The sequence below is a fragment of the Acinonyx jubatus genome, chromosome A3 (genome assembly GCF_027475565.1).
Source record: "Acinonyx jubatus isolate Ajub_Pintada_27869175 chromosome A3, VMU_Ajub_asm_v1.0, whole genome shotgun sequence".
Classification (NCBI taxonomy): Eukaryota; Metazoa; Chordata; class Mammalia; order Carnivora; family Felidae; genus Acinonyx; species Acinonyx jubatus.
The window spans coordinates 133,276,783-133,301,668 of NC_069388.1; the positions used below are offsets into that span (position 1 = coordinate 133,276,783).

Genomic DNA, 24,886 nt, shown 5'->3' on the forward strand with positions numbered 1-24,886 from the left:
AGTGTGAACTGGGGGTGGTTTATGGTCCATGAAGACTGTTTCTCTTTATAAATCCTAAACATTTTAAAAGATCTTTTGCTCGTGATGGAATGTCATTTTCTGGTATTTTGGCCTCTTCCACATGAAATCTTTTGTGACTATGAAGCCGGTTCACAGCTCCTGGAATTTGCTGGAACGTCCTGGGAGGTGGGTGTGGGCAGGGAAAAAGGCCCCGCGCCTCCAGGCCTTACAGTGCATTTTCTCGGGGGAGCCCTCCTGTCTCCCTTACACCTGACACTCTCCAGACCTCTGGGCCAGGAAAGATGTAAGAACCCCAGAATGTTAAAGTTGAGGTAAAAAAAAAGAAAAGGCCAGCAAGCACACAGCCTCCAAGGCATGTGAAGGAGACCAACGATGGCAAATCTCAACGTCCACATTTCCTCCTTGCCGCGGTGAGGAGGGCCCCAGACCCTGCTCCGGCCCAGCCGAGCCCTGCGCTCCTGGCAACACATTCCCAAGACCGCCCCGGGACGGTGTGGGCAACACTGGTTTGTGGTTGGGGGTTCAGCAGGATGCCTCAGGCAGGCTCTCTGGTCAGACAGTGAGAGGCCAGGGCAGGTAACCAGGAGCCTGGCCAGAACGAGGGACTTTAGGTACCTGCAGGGGCCCCATGGTCCCCAGTGCCCTGCCCAGCCCCACCCGACCACTCTCTCAAGCGGTCTCTCAACCACTCCCACCTGCTCCCGAAGGGGACAGTGCTGGCCCTCCTCTAGGCCTCCCCTGCCCAGCGCCTGGCCCCGGCCCCCTTCCTCCCCCTCCCGCACACACTGTCACAACTCAGGCCACCCCTCTCACTTTGCCCCCTCGGCTGGGCCAAACCAGAATTCAGCTCCTGGCCCCCGGGGCGCCTTCAACGCCCCAGCCAGCTGTCTAAAGAAACACACAAGCACACTGATGGGGGAGGGGGAGGGTCTCGAGCCAGGTGCGCGCGTCCTCCTGCTACCACGTGACCACTCTTTCTAGGTGGCTTTTCACTCCTCGCCGGGTCTCCCCAAACTCCCAATCCCCCCTCCGCCCGGGGCACTGTCTCCGCTGGCCACCGGGTTTCCCATTGCACGAACACGATAGAAGCAACCAGAAGAAAACCGCAGGGCCTCCTCCCCGAGGGCCACCTCCCGGGCACCCGCACGTGTCCTCAGCCCCTCCCCCACCCCGAACTTGTCCTCGGCCCCTCCCCCACCCCGAACTATCTGCACTCCTCCTCCAGCAAGCGCTGTAGTACAAGATGCGCCTCCCACCTGCTCAAGAAATGAGGTTAGCAAGGTCCTTCCAACATTCCCAGTTTTTCAGTCTCTACTGAACCGCCGCCCACGGCACAAGAGCCAACGCTTCCAACTGAAAGTTGACTCTCTTGGCCTTATTTACCCCGCCGGACACCACCCCCTATTCCGCTCCCTCTGCAGCCGAGCGGCCCAGAGCAGCTGTCAACATCCGTCTCCCGGTCCTCCCCTCGGGCCTTCTCTCCGCAACCACTCCAATGGCGCTTTTGGGCCCACAGCCACCAGACCTCCGTGTTGCTCCCAGAGCCACCAGTGAGTGACCAGCACGGAGCCGACCCCAGAGACTTCTCAGCCCTCCCCTCACCTGCGCCATCAGCTCAGAACCCCCCGCTTCTGAGATGATTCCATGTGGCTTCCAGGATGCCACGCTCTTGGTCTCCCCCTGGTCTCTGGTTGTCCCCCCTTGGTCTCCTTTGCCGTCTCTTCCTCTCCGCTTGCTCCTCCGACAGCTGGAATGTCCCAGGGCCCAGTCCTCAAAACTCTCCTCTCGCTGGGATCTCATCCGATCTTACTCCCCTAAATACCAACCAACCACAGGTCCAAGACTCCCACTACACCCGAGCCGGATCACCGGCCTCCACCATCGGATCTGTACGGACCTGTCCACTCAGCATCTGTCTTACAACCTCTCCACACGCTCAGAACCGAACTTCTCGTGACCCACCTTCCTCTACCTGCGGACGTCCCTGTTTCCATGGGTGACAGACAGCTCCGTCTAGTGACCAGCTAAAACCCTCAACACACTTACAGACTTGCCCCTTCCTCTCACACCCCACACCCATTCCGCCAGGACATCTTAAGGACCCTGTCTTCAAACTGTATCCAGAATGTGACCACTTTTCGCTCCTTCCACTGCTACCATAGAGCAAAGCCACCATTCTCTCTTGTCTGAACGACTCCAATGGATTTCTCTATTGGCCTCTCAATGGTCACCTGGTCTACCCACATCTTCCACCCCTACCTCCCATATGGACACAGAGGCCAGAATGAACCTACGAAAATGCAATGCAGATCCTGTCCATCCCCTGCTTAACACCCTGCGCTGATTGCCCATCATAAAACCTAGAATTCCCCGACAGTCTGCGACGCTAGACATGATCAGCTTCCTGTGCAACCTCCCGACCACCCCCCAAACTCACTTGTGACTGCTGGTTCTCTGCACCCACTTGCTCTTCTAACTGCAATGCTCTTGTCCCAGACACTAAGTGGTTAGTTAGCACAACTCCTTAAATCCGCGTTCAGATGTCAACTTCCTAATGAGCCCTTCCTGACCAACCCCCTTTCAAACTGCACCCTCCTCCACCCTCCACAACTTGGTCTACTTTTTCTTCTCTCCACAACATTCGCACCTTGTAATGAAACATACAATTTCCTTCTTCACACTGGGGGCTGTTTGTGGTCTGTCTGTTCCCATCCCCACCCCCATCCTCCACTCGCACCCCCACTCAACTAGGAGCTCCCTGAAAGCAGGGGCTTGTGTCTATTGAGTTCACTGTGTGTCCCGAGTGAGAACAGCACCAGGCACGACCCTTGGTTCTCGATGAGTTAATCAATCGGTGAGACCTTCGATACATCTTCTGAACCGGTTTCCTCGTCTACGAAGCCAGACGAGCAATATGGACCCCACAGGTTCTTACAAGCAGTAAATGAGGGCCCATGTGTAAATCTTCATAAAGTACTAATTACTATAATAGCTTAACATAATATGTTGAGAACCATCCTCAAAATTAACAATTGTACTAGGCAATTGTTTCCACGGTGCAGCTTAAGAGGTATGGAGAAATCCACCCAGGCAGGGCTATAGTCTTTCTGGTGGCTGAGGTTCCGCTAAGAAGACATAAATGAAGGTTTTCATTTTTCCAAATTCAAAATTACCTCCGAGAAGTCCTGGGGGAGGAAAGGAACGTCTTCTGGCCAAATCCTGGTGTCCTGCTACGCTCACGTGCACTCAGCCGGCCCCTCCCTTCGTGACTGGCCACCCTCACGGAAACGTGGGAGAAGGTCTCGGGCCCTGGGGTCCCTCCACACGTGGGCACCTGGAGCGGTCCACACTCAGCAGGGTGCTCGGCACCTGGGAAACGTGGGGACAGCACAGGAGCTCAGACAGCAGGCTGCAAGGAGGAGGCAGAAAGGACACCACGCTGACTTCCAGCCTCCCCAGCACCAGCCTCTCAAATCCCCAAGCCCGGAGGGAAGGCTATTGATACGATTGCTAGAAACTGTATCAGATCCAACATTTGGTAAGTATCCTGGTTCACTGGAGAGGTCTGTGGTATAAATAATTCCACCAAGGAGTTAACAGATAAATCCACCAACACAAGTAACTCTCAGATAACGAATCGTCCCCGATTCTCTCTTCTGTCCCCTCCTTTTCCGTTCACAGCCATTGGACTTCTCCTAATCAGATTCCTATAGGCAAAGGCTCAGGTCCACTGAAAAGCTTACAAATAAGACAAGACTATGTTGACTGTAATCCCTAAGGCAACCGCTAAGAAAATAATTTTAAAATATGTAAAAAAATAAACAACTGAATTAAAACGGTATTCAAGAAACCATTCAGCATAAAAGAAAGCACACTGGAGGAATAAAAGCATACAAAGGATGTAAGACCCATAGGCAATAAAGAGCAAAATGGTAGGCATAAATTCTACCTTACTGGTAATTATGTAAGATGGTCTAAACACTCCAATCAAAAGGCTGAAACTGGTGGAATGGCTTTTAAAAATGCGCCCTTAAAGAAGAGACACATTTTAGAAGAGCATCAAAAAGAATAAAATAGTTACAAATAAATTTATCAAAAGATATGTAAGGCTTGTACAGTGAAAACTACCAAAACATCACTGTAAGACTTCAAATACCTCAATAAATGGAAAGACATCAGTGCACATAGGCTAGGAAACAGTAAAGACAGCAATCCTCCCCAAACTGAGCTTCAGATTCAAATGTAATCCCTATTCAAATCCGTTTCCCATTTTCTTTTCATTTTTTTTTTTCAAAATCGACAGGCTGGTCCTAACATTCCTATACAAATCCAAGAGACTCAAAATAGCCAAAGGAACCTCGAAAAAGAAAAGCAAAGTTGAGGAGTTGCACTTCCCGATGTCAAAAAAAAAAGCTACAGTAATCGAGATAGTGTGGTATTGGCATAAGAACATAGAGATCACTGGATTAAAACTGCCGGTTCAGAAATAAACCCATACATTCATGGGTAATTGACTGTTGACAAGAATTCCATGACGTTTCAAAGGGCAAATGACAGTCTTTTCACAACAAATGGTGCTGACATGCAAAAAATGAATCTCGACACAGACCTTATAACTTTCATAAAAAATTAACTCACAATGGGTCAGACGTCAACATAAGAGCTAAAATTACAAAACTCTTAGAAAAAGATCATAGAGGAGTAAATCCTTGTGACCTTTGATTAGGTACCAGTTTCTTAAATATATCACCAAAAGTGCAAACAATAAAATAAACAATAAATTTTAAAATTTCATGTGTCAAAAAACACCATCAATAAAGTAAAAAAAAAAAAAAAACCAAAGAAGGGGAGAAAATACATACAAAACATATGTCTGACAGGGACCTAGTATCTAGATTATACAAAGAACTCATACAACTTAACAGTAAAAAGACAAATAACCCAAATCAAAAATGGGCAAAAAGTTTGAAAAGACATTTCTCCAAAAAAGCCGTTCAATGTCCAATAAGCACAAAAAAATGTCCAACATTCAATTAATACATATTTTGTATGTTGTACGTATTATATACTGTATTGTTACACAAAGTGAGGTACAAAAGAGAAAATGTTGTTAAGAAAATCATAAGGAAGAGAAAACACATTGACTGTCCTGGACTGTATTTAGCAAAAGAAATCTACATATTAGTGGACCCGGGCAGTTCAAACCCATGTGATCCAAGGGTCAACTATACTTTAAAATGATGAATTTTAACCTCAATGAAACTATCATTTAAAAAGAGGCACATCTGGGTGGCTCAGTTGGTTAAGTGTCTGACTCTTGGTTTTGGCTCAGGTCATGATCTCAAGGTTCTTGAGTTCAAGCCCCGCATCGGGCTCTGTGCTGGAAGTGTGGAGCCTGCTGGGATTCTCTCTCCTCTCCCTGCCCCTTGCCCCCACCTCTCAAAATAAATAAACAAGAAAGAAAGAAAGAGAGAGAGAGGGAGGGAGGGAGGGAGGGAGGGAAGGAAGGAAGGAAGGAAGGAAGGAAGGAAGGAAGGAAGGAAGAAAGAAAGAAAGAAAGAAAGAAAGAAAGAAAGAAAGAAAGAAAGAAAGAAAAGAAAGAAAAAATCAGGAGCACCTGGCTGGCTCAGTTGGTGGAGCATGTGACTCTTGATCTCAGGGTCATGAGTTCGAGCCCCATATTGGGTGTAGAGATTACTTATATAAACAAACTTTAAAAAACTGGAAAAAGTCTAAAAAGAGTAACGCAAGATAACTCCTGAGTTTCCCAAACTCTCTTTCCTCAAGTACAGTGTCTGCTCAGGAACTCAACACCAGCATCTGAACTTGGCTTATTTTTAGGCATCTCTGGTCAGGGAGCAAAGCACAAAATCCATTCCGTTTTTCTAGTTACTTCAAAGAGGGGCACAGAGAGCAGGCAACGTTTAAATCCGAGTAGACAGGAAATACATCCCGATGGATAAACCCACAGCTATTCCTTCCTCGCTGCTCTCTCCCATGACAAGCTTTCCCAAATGCATTCTCTTGCGATGTTCACGTCCGAGCGCCTGAGTCCAAAGCCTTCCAAGTTAAGGCTGAGAGTTCGACCTGCCCCCAGCATCACCTGGCCCTTGCCCAGAGCAAACCTCTTGACCCGCAGAAAGCTACACCTCCTTGGTCCCGAGGCATCAAGATACGGACTCCAGAAAAAGTGATCCCATTGTTTGCAAGTCTACTGTCCACCTTTACTTGGCAATACATTCAGACGCTTCCAACGACGCACAATACGAGACAGTCTTCTACTACCTGCTTCTGCACTTTTCCCGGGTTAGAAGAGCCAGGAAGTAGAATTATAGTCTCCGGCAGGAAAGGAAAAGCTCTCCGCTCAGCTGGTGCGCTGGCAAAGGAGATTTTTCTAGCTGCCTTTTACAAAGATTTATAAAGGGAGGCTGCATGCAGAGCTCTCAACCCGGGGGGGTGCGCTGTGAGCCCACGTGGCTTGTGGGCTGTTCGCAGGTTGCAAACCCCCCCCCGACCCCACCTTTCCAGAGCCCCACTGCCAGGGAGCTGCTGGCCCCTGCACTGCCCCGGCACAACACAGGCAGGAATGAAAGAGCTGTAGCATCTCCTGCGGTGGCTTTCCTGTCTGTGTTGAGGAGGACTTGTGGCAGCCTCCAGCCGGGGTTCGATCGCCCGGGTATGCAGCTCTCAGCAGTGCTCTGCCTACGAAGCTGCACGGAGAGTGAGTGGCCAGTCCCTATCCTGACATTTCCCCACAAGCCCTGCTATTGTTAGTGCACAGTTCTGCAGGGTACCAGGAACGCACATACCGCAGTGTAGCCGAAACACCAATGGTAGCTACTCAGGGATCCACCTTTCCTGCCCTCCTACCATCTGCTGAGATCCCGTGTAGGAGTGATACAAAAATGGATGGAATGTGGGGTGCCTGGCCGGCTCGGTCGGAGGACTGTGCGACTCTTGATCTCAGGGTCATGAGTTGGAGCCCCACCCTAGGTGTAGAGATTATGAAAAAGAAAAACAAAACTTAAAAATTAAAATGGATGGGATACGACTTTGCTCTGAAGGAGTTCAGACGTTGTAGGAATCTTTACGTCCATCCGTTACCCTTTGAATGCTTAAAAAAAGTTAACTGTGTTAGTGGTTGCCATTTGAAGTGTTCGTTGCTGGAACCAAATATGCTGTACTAAAGTATGGGATGAGGCTTCTCCTTTTGTAAGAATACGCCCCTGTGGTAATTTCAATTTCATTAATTCTCTCCTCTATGTGAACACGGACGCTACATCGAATTTTGAACAAAGGATTCGGTTGTTTGGGATAGCCTGAGAAAGCCAAACTGGCGCAAAAATACGCATTAAAGAGGTTACTCTACTCATTTATTTCTTTCACCAGTTGTATGTCCATCAATACATAAACGGGTCCTGTTAGCACGTATATATAAGATTCTTCTTCATTAAATTAATTCACCAAAGAACAGCTAGAATCACTAAAAAAAACGGGGCTAGGGATAAGCATTCAAAACCTTTAGAAATTTGATATATACACATATGCATATATACACTTAGGTATTCTACATATAGACACATATATACACTCGGATATACATAATGACATTCAGATATTAAATATATATACACTCAGATTTTATGTACGTACACGTATACACATACGCTCAGATATTACATATATACATACACTCAGGTATTATGTATACACACACACACACCTATATACGTACACTCAGGTATCATAATGACATTCGTATATATACATTCACATATTGTATTTGTACACATATATACATACACTCAGGTATTACATATATACATATACACACTCAGGTATCATAATGACATTCATATATTATATATACATTCACATATTGTACACATATGTACATACACTCAGATATTACATATATACATATACACACTCAGGTATCATACACACACACACACACACACACACACATACACTCAGGTATACATAATGACATTCAGATAGTATGTGTACATTCAGATATTATACATGTACACATATGTACATACACTCAGATATTACACATATACATATACACACGCGGGTATTATATTCACACACATGCATACAGTCAGATATTACATGTACATACATATATAGCAGATAAACACCGGGACTGCTGGAGTCTGCTGAGGGAGCACAGTGGTCAGACACAGGGTGGAAGGGGGCTGGGATGAGCGTTGCACCCAGCCCCATGCAGCAGCCCAGGTGCAAGCACACAGTAGCAGACAAGTGTGTTTTAGCCAAAGCTGGCTTTTGCCAGGTAACCAGGGAAGGAGGAGAAAGGACCGCTTTCCAGAAAGAAAAGGAGTGTGGTTGTAGGTAAGGGGGCAGCGAACACCAAGAAGGAAGCAGGGCCGCCGGTCACAGCAGGGATGAAGTATTCAGGTGCACGAGGATAGCCACCATGGGGGACGATGGTGATCCGAGCGGGCGCTAGGCGTCCCGGTGTCAGAACCACCAGGTACCACTCTGGGAACAGGCAGCTGCCGTTAAGACAGAAGCCAAGATGACCGGAAAGGAGGGCGAGGGAGAAACAGGAACCTACTTTTCTTTATTTCTTTACAGACTTTAAACAGGGTCCTACTTTTAGAATGATCTTCTGTGTAGACAGATACTGCAAATGCAGGAACAGGAAGGCAGACATGGGACTTGTTGGTAAAATCCTCAGTAGGCATGGAGGAGGGCCAGGGGGGGGTCAGCATAAGGCTCAAACAAGAGGGGATGGGGATGAGAAAGTCTGATGCTCATGTTTCAAGGGAGCAGGGGATATTTGGGGAGGAAGAGGGGCAGTGGTCTAGAAGCAGCAAGGAGAAGAAAGAGACATCGGCCCCATCCTGATAAATGTGTTCGCTGACCCAGTAGCAGGTGCACATTGGCAAGAACACAGTCACTGCACAAGGGCTGTATTCACAGATGAGAAGACAGGTAAAACCCTAGTCCGTGGCCAGACAGCTGGGCAGGGGCAGCCCTGCCTGCACCCTCTACCACATGGCATCTTCTATGTGGCTACTCTGTGGTCTCCAAACAACTAGAGAAAGACTGGTCTTTCGCAACTAGTGTTGGGACACAGGCTGCACGTGAGAAAAAAATGGGCTGTGTCTCCTAACAATGCCTTGAGGTAAAACCACAACTTTACCAGCAAACCTCAAAAGTAAAGAAGTCAGAAAGATCTAACTATAAAAATTGGGTTTCTATATGGTAAAAAAAAATACCATAAGTCAAATAAGAAATAAGTGAAAAACTTGGCATCGTTCCTGTTATATGTAATAAACAATTAACATCCCTAATTGACAAAGGAGAAAAAGGAGAAAAAATAACAATAGAAAACACTGCAATAGAAAAGCTGGAAAAGGATGTGAACCAATAGACAAAGAGAAACAACATGAATAAGTATTTGAAAAGATGCTGGATCTCACTCCTAATTAAAGAAATGGGGTGAAAAGATGCCATCAGAGCAGCAATGATTAAAAATGCAACATTGCTGGATAAAAACTCAATATTGTTGAGTGTGGTGTGAGAGGAACTTCCATTTATTTTCTTAGGAGTATGATAATGGGTGCCATTTGTAAAATAAATTAAAAACAGATCCAAATATACAACATGAGTACCTTTGACCCACACATGCCACCGTAAGCATTAATTCTATGGATAGACCAGCAAAAATATTCCCTATGTGTGTAAAAACACATTCTTGGTAGACTTATTTGCAAAAGCAAATACTGGAAATCTACTTAAATACTCATCAGGAGGGACAAGTTGAATAAATTATATTGTGTCATCCATACAAGTAAAGAATGAGCCAGACCTACAGGGGTTGGTATAAAAAGATGTCTACGACATAACAGCAAATAATAGGACACAGTACAATTTTTACAATAATCATATCTGTGAATATACATTTAAGTAAGACACTCACACATAAAGGTTCTAGAAAAATGTAAAAGAAGAAAAAAAACTTGCTGATAATCACTTTAGACTAAAGGGAATTTTACTCTTCATTTTATTCCTTCTAAATTTTTTTTTAATGTTTATTTATTATTGAGAGAGACAGAGACAGAATGCGAGTGGGTTAGGGGCAGAGAGAGAGAGGGAGACACAGAATCCGAAGCAGGCTCCAGGCTCCGAGCTGTCGGCACAGAGCCCGACGCGGGGCTCCAACTCACGAGCTGTGAGATCATGACCTGAGCCGAAGTCGGACACTCAACTGACTGAGCCACCCAGGCGCCGCTTCATTTTATTTCTAATTGAACTGTTGCGTTTTTTTGTTCTTTGTTGTTGTTGTTGTTTTTTTATTTTACTTTCTGCCTTTATAACTCTTATGTTTTTAGAGCTAAAGATTTTTGATGTATTACCCATGAGATAACACACATTGAAGGAAAATAATTAGTTTTCTTTGGCCTCACTAAAGACCATGTTAAGTACAACATGTTGCAAGTCTGAATTAAAATCCCACAGAAAGACCCCACTGCTTTGCATTCTCAGGTCCCTGAAGCAAATTCTTGGTGTGAGGCTTGCTCTGACATCTGTGCACAGAATAGTCAGTAGAAGCTCAGGCTTCTCCTTGCTGTCTCTGTCTCCTCTGTCCCCCTCTTCGTGGTGAATGCACTTTCAGACTTGGTGTTAAGCAGTCATCAGCACAGGCTCGTGCTCACTTACCTCCAACTCCTTCCACACACAGACACAAAAGGAACCCAAAGGCAATCCCTCTGCTTCTCCCCAGTCTTTCCATTCCCAAGCTGAGAATTTCTTTTAGCTGCTGCCTAACGTGGAAGTTACTGTTCCCCAAATCAACACAGATCTATGCGTTTCGGCCTGTGCAGCCACAATGAGTGAAGGCTTTCGCATGTGCCATCTGTTTGACTTTATTATGAATAGAGGTCTTGTCCAGCTTCAAGAAAGCGATCTCTGTCTACGGGCATTGTCACTAACGGTCGTGCACGCTGGGGGACAGAGAGCCCCACAGGCATCCCTTTAGAGCTGTCCTGCACTGACTTACTCCACCGTTGTCTCCTCTGGGGGAAAATGAAATACATTCTCCAGTAATGGAGACATTTGTGAAATTAGCTATGGAACAAATTCATTGGCTCATTGACTATCAATTAATTAAATGCGTTGTTTTTTTTTAATTCTCCTGTTGTGATAGAACGCATTTGGCTAATTCCACCATCATTCCTGATTCTGAGAAATGACTCATAAAAAGGAATTTGATTCTCAGCTTTAAACCTGCTTGCACAAAGGGCTGACTGATTTACCGGACTGGATACTGAATTAGGAACAAAATAAGAAGCTTGTTATAGTACAGGCGTTACTGCAGGGAAAAAAAAAAAAATGGAATGATGACATAAAGCATACACCAACTTTAAAGAACTTAGAAAATACTTCCTTTGACTATGTAGTCTGAAAACAAATAAGGTAGATTTTATGTGCTGATAGGGGGAAAAAATCTCCAGATTAAGTAGAAAAAAGCAATATGCCGTATTTCCCATTGAAAAAGGGAGGTGAGGGGGGCTGGTGTGCAAGTATATGTAAGAAATTGATAGGAGGCTAAAGGCCTAGGGCGGGAGAAAGAAGGGCTTTGCATTGTGAAAGTTCCTGTACTACTGGGTTTTTCAATTTTTAATGTACTATATATTTTTTATTGAAGTGAAATTCACATAACAGAAAATTAACCATACTGAAGTGAACGATTCAGTGCCATTTACTACATTCACAACGCTGTGCAGTCAGCACGTCCATCCGATTCCAAAACATGTCCATCATTCCAAAATAAAACACATTATCCACCAAACAGGTATTCTCCACTCCCCCTCTGCCCAGTTCCTCACAGCCAGCAATCGGCATTGCCTCCATGGTTTTACCTATTCTGGATCTTTCATAAAATTGGGATAACACAGTCAGTGACCATTTATAGCTGGCTTCTCTTGTAGTTCATTTTTTTTTCAATATTTATTTTTGAGAGAGAGAGAGAAACAGAGTGTGAGTGGGGGCGGGGCAGAGAGAGAAGGAGACACAAAATCTAAAGCAGACTCCGGGCTCCGAGGTGTCAGCACAGAGCCTGATGCGGGGCTGGAACCCATGAACTGCGAGATCATGACCTGAGCCGAAGTGGGACGCTTAACTGACTGAGCCACCCAGGCGCCCCCGTACTTCATTTTAAAAAACTAACATTTAGGGGGAAGCTGGGTGGCTCAGTCGGTTAAGCATCCAACTCTTGGTTTCGGCTTCAGGTCAAGATCTCACGGTTTGTGAGTTTGAGCTCCACATCGGGCTCTGTGCTGACAGCACGGAGCCTGCTTGGGATTTTCTCTCTCTCCCTCTCTCTCTGCCCCTCCCCCGCTCTCTTGCTCTCCCTCTCAAAATAAATAAATAAACGTTAAAATAAAATAAAATAAAATGTTCTGACATCTTTAAAAAAAAAAAACAAAAGAAAAAAAAACCCTAACATAAATCAAATATTTCCCGGAAATATTTTATCCAAGTCATTCACTGTCACTTTTTTTTTCAGAAATATTTGAAAAGCCTAATATCTGTAAACCCATTATATCACGCCCCAAAGATGACAGAGAAATGAAACGATCCCCGCAAAGATTATCCAGAGAAGCATTTTCTGCTCAGAAGTGCAAAAGTTATCAGTCAACTGGAAACTTTGAACACACAACCTGTGCAGAATATCTTGCAAGGTGTCCTAAGTCGTTTAGAAGAAACAGAATGCTAGATTCAGAGCTGGAAGGGAATAGAGGGTTCATTACCTCTTACTCAGAGGTCAGAAAGTCGCAGCCCAGACCCACAAAACTGGCTGGCTTCACGCTGCAGTGTGTCCTGTGTCCAGCTATGACCTGTCCTCTACCACGGCCAACGCCTTCAAGGGGCCTGTGAGGGCAGAGACGTGAGCGAGACAGAGGAGCACGTGTGGGTATAAAACTTGGAGGGTGGGAGTCTGAAGTTTCAAGTCCAACACGTGTAGCGCAGGGAGGCCACTGGTCGCATCCTCGCGAGAAAAGGTCGGACAAACCAAGAATCAAGGGCTTCTTGCAACCATCGGAAAACGGGGCAGAGGGCAACCCACCCCCCCAAAATCTGGCGAGAGGCGAGACAAAGAGAGTCACAGCCGAGATCTGCTCGCTGTCAGGGCCACAACTGACAGGAACACCTGCATGGCAATGGTCACGAATTGCTGGCGTCTGATGCACTAGCTCGAGAGTGAAAAGGAAACTCTGAGGAGCCACAGTCTTAAGAGAGCCCCACGTGTTTGTGGGTTGACCCCCCGCCCCGCCAGGAGTCCCACCAGGATCACACGGCAAAGGGCCAAGAACATCCCCAGCCCCAGCTCAGGCCGGGGGGAGAGTAACCAAGCGAAGTATGCGTGGGGTGGTCCACGTGACACAGTCTCCCCACCTGACGAAGGACAGTGACCCGACCCCAGCCCCACCTCCTCCTCAGCTCACCTGAGGAGCAGCAAGACGGCTCAGGAACACTGGAGAGGGCTGGCTACACAGGCCTGCTGGAAGCCTGGGGTTGAATCCTGAGAGTAGAGAACGCTTTCCTGCCCCTCAACTTAGCGCCCGTTCACAGGGTCCCATCTGATCACGATGGGTGACAGCTCAAAGAGCTGCAAGAAAGGGACGCTGCTGAACGAGGAAGAAACCCCCGAAGACCACAGGCCAGATGAAAACAGGCCCCTAGAGGACCTGGGGCATCCGGCACCCACCGCTTCTGCCCTCGAGGAACACAACTCAGCTCCTATCCAGATGAACCTGAAACCTCACACTGAGGTCACTTCCTACACCAGATCCATCACGCCCAGATATCGACGACAATGAAAAATACACAAAGCAGGCCAAAAGGCAAGGAAAATCCCAATCTGCAAGGGCCGCAAGCATCGAAACCAAGTTCAGACAGGACACAGATACTGGAACCATCCGACAGGGAACTTACAAATAATTGGGATGAATGCGTTAAAGGCACTACAAGAAAAAGCAGACGAGCACACGGGTTATAACCAGCAGGGAGACGGACTTTTAAAGACAGAATCAAAGACAAGGGTGGAATGAAAACCCAGTTAAAGGATGAAGAATGCCTCTGTCAGGCTCACCAGTAGACTGAGCACAGCAGACAGAAAAGGCAGTGAGCCTCAAGACTTTGACAGAAAAGTTTCTAAACTAAAATACAAACAGGAAAAAATAAAAGAACAGCACATACAAGAACCGTAGGATAATTTCAAAATACATAACATACACATAACCAGAATACTGGGAAGAAAAGAGGATGGGGGCAAAAAATATTTGAAGCAAGAATAGTTGAGAAACTTCCCAAATCAATGACAGATGCCAAACCCTGGATTCAGGAAGCTCAAATAACAAACCAGGGTAAAAAAAAATGTACACCTACATATCACGGTCAATGGCAAATATCGAAGACAGAGTGAAAATCTTGAAAAAAAAAAAGCCAGAGAAGGGGAAAACACTGGTACTTTAGAGGAGCAGGAACAAGAATCAGGTCTGAGCTCCCTTCAGACACCATACAAGCAAGAAGAGAACAGAGTGAAATATTTCAAGCATTGAAAGAAGACCTACCAGCAACCTGAAATTCTATTTCCAGCAAAACTATCCATCAAAAGTGACAAAAAAGAAACACTCTCAGATAAGCAAAAACTGACCAATGTGGGACCAACTGTGTTGCACTCCAAGAAATGTTAAATGTTCTTCAGAGAGAAGGAGAGAAATGTTAGAAACTCAGAGGAACATAAACACAGGAAGAGAGAGAGGGGACAAGCCAAGTTAAAATACTTTATTTTTCTTATTAAATTGATCTGAAAGAAAATGGCTTAAACAATAACAACGACGACGTATTGAGTGATTATAGCATATGGATAAGGGAAATGAATGACAGGAAAGTCATAAGGGAAGGGAGACCAGAACAAGGAATACTCTGTATCTTAGATAACTTTATTACATATCAAGCTGTAGAGTATTATTTGGAACTGGGCTTCAGTTTACTTGCAAATGTGTATTGCAAACTCTAGGGCAACCACTGAAAATGTTAGAAATTAGTATAACTGATGTGTTAACAGAAGAGATAACAAGGAATTATATACAATACTCAGAAGCAGAGAAGTCAGTAAAAAGAAGGAGGGGGGGGGGGAAAGAGCAGGTGTAATGGATAAAAACAATTACGAGGTGCCTGGCTGGCTCAGTCAGTGGAGCATACAACTCTTGATCTTGGGACTATGGGTTTTAGCCCCACTTTGGGTATAGAGGTTACTTATAAATAAAGTCTTTAAGGGGTGCCTGGGTGGCTCAGTTGGTTAAGCGTCTGACTTCAGCTCAGGTCACGATCTCATGGCTCGTGAGTTCAAGCCCCTCGTAAGGCTCTGTGCTGACAGCTCGGAGCCTGGAGCCTGCTTCCGATTCTGTGTCTCCCTCTCTCTCTGCCCCTCCCCTGCTCATGCACTGTCTCTCTTTCAAAAATAAATAAAAACATTAAAAAATGTTTAATAAAATAATATCTTAAAAATTGCAAACATGGTAGATATCAATCCAACTGTATCAACAATCACTTTAAATGTGAACCGTCTGAACACACTGGATAAAAGTTAAAAGAGAGATTTTCAAAGTGGATAAAAAAGCAAGAGTCAACTCTATATTGTCTAAAGAAATACCCCGTAAATAAAAAGGCTCGGGTTAAAATGAAAGGGGTAAAGAAGGATATACCATAATCCAAAGAAAGCTGGAGTAGCTGTGTTAATTTCAGACAAAGCCAACTTCAGAACAAAAATCATCAGAGATAAACAGGGACATTACATAAGGATACAGGGGTCTGTTCTCTAAGACATGATAACACTAAACATGTATGTACCAAACAACAGAGCATCAAAATACAGAAGGAAAAACTGACAGACCTTGCAGGGAGAAATACACAAATCCATGATTATAGCTGGAGACTTCACCCTCCTTTCAGTAACTGACAGATCCAGAAGGCAGAAAATCAGTCAACACATAGCTAACCCAAGCAGCACTAACAGTCAACTTGATTTATTTGACACATAGAATATTCCATCCAACAGCAATAGAATGCACATTCCTCTAGCTCATAGGGAACATTCTAGGCCATAAAAGCTACCTTAGTAAATAAAAATCAAAGCCAAAATCATATAAGCTTTGCTTTCACATCACAATGGTATTAAACTAGAAGTCAATGACAGAAAATTGGAACATCCCCAAATATATGGAGATTAAATAGACTTTTAAATAACATTTGGGGCAGGGGCACCTGGGTGGCTCAGTTGGTTAAGCGTCCGACTTTGGCTCAGGTCATGATCTCACAGCTCTTGAGTTTGAGCCCCACGTCAGGCTCTGTGCTGACAGCTCAGAGCCTGGAGCCTGCTTCAGATTCTGTGTCTCCCTCTCTCTCTGCCCCTCCCCAGCTCATGTTCACTCGCTCTCTCTCTTTCAAAAATAAATGAACTTTAAAAAAACTTAAAAAAAAATAATACCATTTGGGGCAAACAAGAAGCCTCAAAAGAAATTACTAAACATTTTGAGCTGAATGAAAAAAAAATAAAACTTATCAAAGTATGTATAATGTAGCAAAAGCAGTATTTACGGGGAAATTTGTAGTATTTTTTTTGCTTTCCTTATTTACTTATTTTGAGAGTGTACAAGAGAGCACGAGCAAGTGGGGGAGGGGCAGAGAGAGAGAGAGAGAGAGAGAGAGAGAGAGGTAGAGAGAGAATCCCAAGCAGACTCCATGCTGTCAGCCCAGAGCCCAACACTGGGCTTCAACCCATGAGCTGTGAAATCATGACCTGAGCTGAAATCAAGAGTCGGATGCTTAACCAACTGAGCCACCCAGGCACCCCAGGAAATTTGTAGTATTAAATGCATATATTAGAAAATCAGAACAATCTAAAGTCAGTACTCCAACCTTTCTTTAGGAAACGAGAGTTAGAAAAGCAATTTAAGGGGCACCTGGGTAGTTCAGTCGTTAAGCAACTTTAGCATCTCATGGTTCACGGGTTTGAGCCCCACATCGGGCTCTCTGCGGAGAGTTCAGAGCCTGGAGCCTGCTTTGAATTCTGTCTCCCTCTCTCTCTTTCTGTCCCTCCCCCAATCATGCTCTTTCTCTCTCAAAAATAAAATAAACATTAAAGAAAATCAGAACGATCTAAAGTGATTACTCCAAACTTCCTCTTTAGGAAAAAAGAGTTAGAAAAGCAATTTAAGGGGCGCGAGGGTGGCTCAGTCAGCTAAGTGTCCGAGTCTTGATTTCAGGTCATGATATCACGGTTCATGAGTTCAAGCCCACATGGGGCTCTGTGCTGCTGGTGCAGAGCTTGCTTGGGATTCTCTCTCTCCCCCTCTCTCTCTGCCCCTTCCCCACTGGCTCGCACGCGCTCTCTCTCTGTCTCTCTTTTTCTCTCAAAATAAATAAACTTTAAAAAAAAGGGAAAGCAATTTAAGCTCAAACAAGCATAAGAAAAGACATAAATTTTGGTGCAGAAATCAACGAAATCATCAACAGGAAATCACGATCTGGTTCCCTGAAAGATGAATAAAATTGATAAACGTCTAGTCGGGCTAAAATCGTGAAGGGCATGATGGGTACAGAAGATGTTAGGGGTGTATGCCTTCCATAAGAAGTTGTGGCGAACTCAGCCCACGGCCAGGTACACGTCCTGCGTCCACCAGCAATGCCACATTTGCTGGCATCGTCACTGAAAATTTGAAGGAAAACCACCACCAAAAGAGAAAAACAGGGAAAGGAAGAAATACGGCATCATTTCATTTAGCCTGCCCTAGTTTTAGTTGAAAAGCTAGAGAAAATAATAGCAGCCTTGATGGGCCTAATGGTTTCCGTTTTCGCAGACCAGAAGTGCAGTATTTTATTCAACCAGAAAGTGTTTTCCAGATGAATCTGGGGAGAGCAGACAGCGTTCCTGGAGTGTCCGCAGCCCTCCCCACTTCCTCACATCTCGCACCTGCCAAACCCAAGGGGTCATCTGTGAATCTGCTTTTTGGACACGCCTTAAATGGTTTCTCTAAGTTTTCTTAATCACGGTTGATTTCATCCTTGCAGGAGCCCGGAAAAGGCAGTCATCCAAGTACTATTCTCACTTTTTAGATGAATAAGATGGGAAGTTTCCAGACAGGTTCAAGGTCTTTGCAGAGGACCCCGTGGGCACTGACTGGAACAGGATCCAAAGCCCCGGAGCCCCTGCCTGGCGGTCGTGCTACATTCCCCGCGGGGGAAATGTGTGCGTTCCAATGGCTTCTTTCCCATTTATCGATAACAGGGTGCCTTCTCCTTGTTAATTACCCATTCCTCGTCAAACCCACGGCAATGAAATGTCCACGTCCAGCCGGAGACAGTTGACTTATCTGTTGAAATATGTATCTGCTGCTTCTGAACCAACAAAATGTAGGCAGGTGTGTTGGTGGGCAAGATTTACAATTAAAAAAATGTTAAAAACAAAATCACGTATTTCACCATAAGACAGAACCACAATAAAGAGTCAAAAGTAGAAGAAAACGCCACGGTCCTGATGAGTTATGATCCCTTTCCTCAGCATATTTTCCAAGGTTGAACACATGTTGTACATGGCAGTTCAGTCTCCTGATTGCTTTCGCTTCATGATATATTACGAACATTTTCCCATGTCCACAATCTCCAAAAATCTTATCTCATCAGAGCAGGATATTTACATAACCATACTTAGATGTTTTCCATTTGGGGCTGTTGCTTAAAAAAACAAACAAGAGAAACATTTGGGCCTAAAGATTTCTTTTTGTCCACATTTACCATGGCTTCCTTGAGCTACGCTGCCCAGAGTGCAACTGTCTGAAGTATTTGCAGTCTCGAATAAAAATCATGCATTTCAAAAAAAAAAGAAAAGAAAATCATGCATTTATCCTTAAGCAGTCCCCTCCCCCACCCCAGCCGTATTTAGGCCTAGAAATGCCTGCCTTCTGCTGAGGCAGCATAATTTATTCTTAACCACTTCCTGCTCTGCCTCAGAGCCCACTTTGTATTAGCAAATGTGCCTTTAACCTATTCCTCTTAGAAATTCTTTTACATAAGAAGTTCATCTTTACCAAGAAAAATCTTTCTGACCATTCAAGTTATTTATTATCACATAATGGTAGTTATACTGTAACCACACTGACTTCTAGAGAAACAGTATGGTGTAGATAACGTAGACAGAGCTCATACACGGAAAGATCCATATATAATTGAAGCGAAAATCACACAAACTACATTTGTGGCATCCAGATGATTCTCTTTACTAGCAGCTCGGCTAAGGGTGTTTGCCACTGGGGTCAGTTTATAGATGCCATTAGTCTTAAAAATCACCTTAGAGTAGGCGTTAGAAAAACCGAACACATAAACCCTGGGGCAGATCTGAAGATCCTTTGTATTTTTTAATGTATCGAGTTGAGTTACAAGTTTAATATACTGGGCACCTGGGCGGCTCAGTCGGTTGAGCGTCCAACCTCAGCTCAGGTCATGATCTCAAGGTTCGTGGGTTCGAGCCCCACGTTGGGCTCTCTGCTAACCGCTCAGAGCCTGGAGCCTGTTTCGGATTCTGTGTCTCTTTCTCTCTCCGCCCGCCCCCGGCTCATGCTCTGTCTCTCTTTCTCAAAAAAATGAATAAACATTAAAAAAAAAATTTTTTTTTTTTTGAAGTTTAACGTCCTGAAGCTAAGCGGACCAGGTCCTGTGCTGGGAAATCCCTCGAGGAGCCCAGCTGGCAGCACGTTCACCCCAAGAAAGAGTGACAAATAAGTGTGGAAGTCTGAGTCCCAGCTCAGGCGGGAGACGGGCAGGATGTCCGGGACAGAAGGCAGCAGGGGTGCAGGAAGGAGCAGGTGACGCGGGGGCGGTGGATACCCTGGGATGCCCTGGACCACAGGGGCGTGTCAGGTGACAGCCAGAAACACAGCCAGCCAGGGACAACAGGACAGAGAGTGGAACCAGCCAGGGGAATCCACACGCTTCCGAGATGCAGAGGAAATCACTGGGAAGCTATGAAAGCAGGGGTGTCCTGAGGAAAAGTGGGGGTGCCGTGAGGAAGGCACTGCTTCCAGGAATGAGGCAAGCAGCAGGGAGGAGGTCGGGGAGAGCTGTCCTGGGCGAGGGGCTCACCAGCTGGAGGGCAGCTCAGTTTCGTATTCTAAGACTAAGCTGAGACACGCTGACTTAGGGAGCAGGTGCTAGAGTGACAAAATGTGGGGACAGGCTTCTCTCAACCAGCCTTCGCTGGGCTCTACCCTGTGGGAGATCCGGAGTACGCTTGACTTGATCCCTGCCGGGGGGCAGGGAGAGGGCCAATGTTCCGGAAAAATCACAGCAGGGGATGTGAGAGTGACAGGTGGACTCCCTCTCCAGGGAAGGGGGACAATCAGGAGGTCCTGTGGCAGTTAACCTGCTTCCAAGGTGACAGTGGAGGCAAATTTCAAGGACCGTGGTGTTAAGTTTGTCCAACCCGACCCCCTCATTTTATACACTGAAAAAACCAAAACAAAGTCCGAGGATACATGCATCTGAATGGATACTGACCTGAGCCCAGTCCCCTGAAGAGTTGAATCTGAATGACACAGGCTACATGCAAGGGAGGCACAAATGTGCCAAATCAGGCAGGAATCTCAAGTATCTGGGGCTAAACTCAAGACATTGTCACTGCAGAGTGACAATGAGAACACGGCCCAAATCAGGGCCAGACACGCTACTGTGCAGCCAACCGGTGTTGGTGACCCCCATCTGAGGACGCACGGGCCCTCTATGGGGGGGGGGGCAGGAGCTGTTCAGAAGGCCCGTGGACCTCCAAAGAAAGGTATTCGGCCCTGTCCCTCCAGACCAGCGCTATGGCAAGTACAGTAAGGAAATATGACGTGAGCCACATCTGTGATTTTAAACTTTCCGGCACGGTTTTTTAAAAAGGAAAAATAAGCAAGGAAAATTAGGGTTAGTCAACACTGTATGTAAATAAAGTCAAATTATCTCAACATGCAATTGATACAGAAGTTATTACTGAGATATTTCACACGTGCATATTCTGTCTTTCACAGTAGATCTTCGAGACCTGGGTGCTGTCTACACTCTACGCTCACAGACTGGGTCCCTTGGGATGGGCCCCACAGCACGGGGCTCGGGAGCCCGTCGAGCCGGCAGCGACCGCCCAGCCAGCCCAGTCCTCCACCTGCGCTCCCCTCTGCCTGTCCGGTCCAGTTGGCTTCTGCTCCACCCGGAGGAGGAGGTCCTGCCTTCCCTAGATAAACACCATCTTCCAGGGAACAGCCTTGTGTGCTCGGCCGGCGGGGCACAGCCCGAGCTGGTCGTGAGCTGGTCCCCTGGAGAGAGTCCGCACCCACTGCATGTGGCCAGGAACCGAAAGAAAACAAGGTCACTGTCACAGACGCAGGGCATGGGGCCAGCGGAGAAAGAGTCTCGGGAGCGATTAAAGTATTAACAGATAAGAACTGTCCCCCTGGCCACCATGCTGCTATGGGAAGAGCACGTCCATTTCAGAATAAACTGAAAACGTTTCCTCCTGAGACATGTTCCCGTCTGCATAGTCCCCAGCCCAGTACCTGGGTGAGGGCTCAGTGAATATTCATTCAACATAAAAACAAAACAAAACAGCACGCACCTTAAGTGTCGAGCTCCTTCACAAATAGGGAAAGTGCAGGGTGAGCGGTGATGCCCGATGAAAAGGGATTCCTGTGTGTCCCGACTGGTTGTTTTTACGCCCACGAAACTGGAATTTATGAAATTCCAAAAGCTTACGGGGCGCATACCTGCCTGCTGATTACAGAACAGCGCACCCCATCTGTTCTGGAAGGGCCTCGCCGGCCCCCTTCCCTCCCTCGCGCCCTGTCCTCGCCTTCCCCCCTGTACTCCTTCATCTGCCTTGGAACCGAGGAGGTTTGCCAAATGAATGGACAAAAGAACAAAAGAAGGAATGGACGAGATTGCTTTCTGGCCTCAGATGTCTTTGAACGGGGAAGATGCCGGGTTAAGTTCCACAGATATTTAGCCGGTGCCGGACGCACAGGCATACAGAAATCAACAGGACGGGACAGTGATTTCCTTGGTGCCCAGGGCACCTGAAACCACAAATACTCAGAGGAGACTCAGGGTGCTCACCTTACATTGGCAAGACACCAAGAACACGTAAGCCGCGTGCACCTTGGTCTGGACCTCGTCCCCTGAGGACTCCTGCCTATCACAGAACAGGTAAGAGAAGCAGGGACAATTTATGACAGCACAGTCTGGCCAGGCACCACTGGGGCACTGGCTTCATGGTCTGTCCCGTCCAGTCTCTCAGGGACGGTCTTCCAGGTTCTGGCTGCTTCTCACCTGCCGGGCAGCCCGGTTCAAGGAGACACATGCAGAGGCAGCCACGGGGCTTTGTTTATTGCGTTTTGTTTAAGTTTATTTATTTTGAGAGAGAAGCAGTGCACAAGGAGGAGGGGCAAAGAGACAGGGAGAGAGAGAGAGAGAGAGAGAGAATCCCAAGCAAGAGCCCGACGCAGGCCTCGATCCCACGAACCATGGGATCATGACCTGGGTGGGGATCAAGAGTCGGATGCTTTGAGCCACCCAGACGCCCCTGTGCCGTGGTGCTTTGGGAAAAGCCTGCTCTTCCTTGATAAAAAGGACAGACACGGCCCCCCTCTCACGCCACCTCAGACACGGATGTGAGCCGGTAGCTGGGGAGAGCTGCCTGGACCCCGGGGGTACCCAGCATGAGGGCAAAAGACAGCATGCTGAGGACGCAGGTAACAGCAAGAGCGGAACCCGGTTCTGGCCAGCAGCACGGAGCGGCCCCCGTGCCGTCGAGGACCCAGAAACACGCTAAGTGCGTGTTAACAGGTGCTCCGTTGCAGGCCAGACATACAGTAACGTACGAATGCACACAAGCGTGTAGGACCTGACGCTGGTAGGGGTGCCATGGGATGAACCGTGTCCCCAGAAGGGACGCTGAACCCCTAACCCCCGGTATCTGCGAATGTGACCTCGTTAGGGGTCTCCGCAGGCGGTCGAGTCGAGATGTGACCAGCAGACTGGCGACCAGCCACTGCTGCCTGTATCTGTCCATGCCAGGACCCCCACAGGATGGGTGGCTGGTAAACAGAAGCATTCACTTCTCGCAGCACTGGAGGCCGCAAGTCCAAGATCCGGGGTGTCTGTGGAGAGCCCGCCGCCCGGTCCAGACAGCCATCCACTCACTGTGTCCTCACAGGGCCGACGGGGCGAGGGAGCTCCCTGGGGCCTGGTGATAAGGGTGCTGATCCCGTGGATGAGTGCGCCCCCACTCACGACCTAAGCTCATCCCAAAGGCCCCGCCTCTCACCCCATCGCACTGGGGATGAGGTTTCCACACAGGAATTTGGCGGGACACGCACTGAGCGCACCCTGACCCAGAGGTGGCTTCTTCAGGTGCCACCAGCCGATGGATAACAACACCTTCTTTTCTTCCTTCTTCCGCTACGTCGGGCCCTGTCCACCACCCCTCTGGCCTCGGGAAACCACAGGGCCTGGGATCCCGGGGCCTGCGGCTAATGCCTCGTGGAGACACAACGAAGGAAGAGGTGAGTGTGATCTCAGCGGAGCGGTCTCATCCACACGGGACACTGGGGCCGCCTGCCTGTCAAGCAATTAGGAAGACGTATACACGGTTTTAGCCAACAAGTTCAAGATCGGGGTCAGAGCCTCCCGGAAGCTCCTAATTCTGCTGTGCTAGCACGTGCATGCTACCAGGACGCACAGTGTGGCCATCGGGGCGTCGGGAAGCGTCGGTTTACGGTTTCTCCACCTGCTCGCTGACATAACCAACGGCGGCCCTCAGGGTCCCCCCACGCCTTCACGCCTCCCGAAGCAAAGCCGCTCCTGGGCGCCACACCCTGTGTCATGCCACAGAATGGGAGGCGTCACCGCAGACCAAAGGAGGGTGCAGGGCACTCAACAGACTCCTCAGAGGCGGAGAACACACGGAACATTCTACACGCAGCGAGAGGATCTCCGCAGCTGCTCTGTGATTCCTCCGGGCGAAGAACCGTGCGGAGGTTCAGGGGCCCACAGCACATTTACCCGACAAACACTCTTCCTGGGAACTCCGGCCGCCTTTTTACCCAGAGCACCCCAGTCTCCTACTAGGAGCCCTTGTCTCACACTCAAACTGACATCGTCTGCTGTCTACACAACTGGAGGACCCAGGACCGGCAAGGTCTTCCTCCCTGCATCCCTGAGCGACAGGGCTGTGGGCTCCAGCCCTCCCTTCTCCGACCCCAACCGACCCCCACCTGCCCTGCGTTCGGCTTCTCACCGTCCTACAGGCGCACTGCTCAGACTCACCTCCCAAAGAGAGAACCCTCTCGATTTGCTCAGGTCAAGCTGGAGTACGGAACATAAACTGGAATCCGATTTCTTCACCAACAGTCCACCCAAGGTTTCCCTTCTGAGCCAGGTTTATCTTGTATTCAGCCACTTAACAAAAAACACGCATTTAGAAACTGCATGACGTGCGCAGAGAGAATGCAAAAATGAGTAAGTTCTTACCCTTGTAGGGCTTACGGTTTAGCAGAGGAAATAAAACGGTTACATAAATCACTAAAATTAGATTAGAGAGTTTCAAGGGCAATCACAGGTTCTGAAGGAAAAGTTGCCATGGAAGCACCTGGTAGAGAGAACATTTCGGCCCGAGGATGGGAGACAGAGAAAGCCAGGACTTGGCAGGGAAGAGGCTGGCATTCTGTCCTGTGCTCCACACACCGCCAGTGTCCCATCTGCAAGATGCCAGCCCCCGGTGGGTGGATCTCCACGATCC

At 47.3% G+C, this 24,886-nt stretch overlaps 1 protein-coding gene across 8 annotated transcripts in view; it reads right to left on the reverse strand.

Annotated features, from left to right (window-relative positions):
- Window positions 1-24,886, reverse strand: part of RNF144A (ring finger protein 144A) — a 364,490-nt gene that overhangs the window by 333,902 nt on the left and 5,702 nt on the right. For 2 of the 8 annotated variants that reach the window (XM_053201274.1, XM_053201272.1), the window contains exon 2: window positions 3,195-3,390. The exons of 3 other annotated variants lie outside the window; for them this stretch is intronic. The gene's annotated coding sequence lies outside the window, so the exon portion shown is untranslated. Of the gene's footprint in view, window positions 1-1,277; window positions 2,441-3,194; window positions 5,474-24,886 lie in introns of those variants that run through there. 3 more of the 8 variants (XM_053201278.1, XM_053201280.1, XM_053201273.1) reach the window with 3 other exon arrangements.